This window comes from Eumetopias jubatus, unplaced genomic scaffold (genome assembly GCF_037043125.1).
Source record: "Eumetopias jubatus isolate StellerSeaLion01/CBP00866 unplaced genomic scaffold, mEumJub1_p1.0 scaffold_6, whole genome shotgun sequence".
NCBI classification, from domain to species: Eukaryota; Metazoa; Chordata; class Mammalia; order Carnivora; family Otariidae; genus Eumetopias; species Eumetopias jubatus.
In genome coordinates, this window is record NW_028274812.1 from 146,267,665 (window position 1) to 146,269,153 (window position 1,489).

At 60.4% G+C, this 1,489-nt stretch overlaps 1 non-coding gene across 1 annotated transcript; it reads left to right on the forward strand.

Annotated features, from left to right (window-relative positions):
- Positions 1-819: 819 nt before the first annotated feature.
- Positions 820-901, forward strand: TRNAS-GCU (transfer RNA serine (anticodon GCU)). The gene has a single exon. It is a non-coding gene; the product is annotated as a tRNA-Ser (tRNA).
- The last annotated feature ends 588 nt before the right edge of the window (positions 902-1,489 follow it).

The following is a 1,489-nucleotide window of genomic DNA, read 5'->3' on the forward strand; positions in this document are numbered from 1 at the left end:
AAACAATGGGGTGGGGGGGAGACAAACCAAGAAACAGACTCTTAACTCTAGAGAACACACTGGTGGTCACCAGAGGGGAGGTGGCTGGGGGATGGGGACTTGGGGGTTGGGGGTTTAGGAGGGCGCTTGTGATGAACCCTGGGTGTCCCGTGGAAGTGCTGAATCATGAAATTTTACATCGGAAACGACCAGGACACTGGACTCCCGGCTCCGCGGAGGCGGAGCAGCGGCAGGAGCGCCCCCGACGGAAGGGGCCCTCTCTGCGCAGTCGCACCCCGCAGCGTCCCGGCGCTAAGGGCTCGGAGCAGAGACGCGGCGCGGCCCCGCGCGGACCGGCCGTCTAACCGCCCAGACCGTCTCAGTTTCCACGAATCCCCAGCCGGGACTCGCCAGGGCCCCTGGGGTCGGCTCCGGGGGCACCGGCCGCGGCAGCCCCCGCCCGCGGCGGGCTCAGGTGGGCGCCCCCGGCGCGCGGGTGCCGACCGCCCCCAGGTTCCCACGCCGCCGGGCCACGCCCACCGCCTGCGCGCATGCGCCCCCGGGGGCCCGGCCGCCCGCGCCAGGGAGCCCCGACCCCCACCCCGGCCCGGGGCTGCGGTCGCCGCTCGACCCCTGTCCTGAGTCCTGGGAGAGCGGAGCCTGCCTTCTCCCCATCGCGAGGTTTCCAGTCCAGTGCTTGGTCCACTCGTGTGGGAGCCGGCCATCCCCATGCGCCCCGGACGTCCCCGAGCCGTCTCCTCCTTGGCCTCCCCCCCAGGGCAGCCGGGAGTTCCCGAGGGTAAGCTCTGGAATTAAGTACCCCAGAGGCCCGAGTGTGCAGACGAAGTGGCCGAGTGGTTAAGGCGATGGACTGCTAATCCATTGTGCTCTGCACGCGTGGGTTCAAGTCCCACCTTCGTCGGTTCTGTGCTTTTGGTGTGAGACATTCATGAATATTTTCAGAAGTCGGCTCCTGGCCTTTCCCGTTGCGGGTATGCGCCCTTCGGGTGTCTGTCGGGCCAGGGCTGGCTGGCTCAGTGGATAGGGCATGTGGCTCTTGGTCTGGGAGTCAGGGCTTCCAGACCCACTTTGGGGCAGAGATTACGTCAATCAATAAATTAAAAAGAAAGAAAATTCTGAGAGAAAGAGAGAAAGAAAGGGCATAGAAAGGGCATGTGGCTCTTGGTCTGGGAGTCAGGGCTTCCAGACCCACTTTGGGGTAGAGATTACGTCAATCAATAAACGAAAAAGAAAGAAAGAAAGAAAGATGTGCTCAGTGTGCTGAGTTTCACTGGAGAAGGTTACCTTCCTCTTTACTGACTACGTGACCTCTGCAGTTCACCCCTTCCTTCCTTAAGGGAGTGTTCCTGCTTTGGGGACATTAGTTTTTGAGAGCAGATTTTGCAGATTATTCCTCAGTATCACCCAACATCACCCAACCAAATCTATTCTCTTGATATTTAGCCTACTCCTTGAAGGGCTTTTGTTTTTAAGCAATTCATAATTAGGA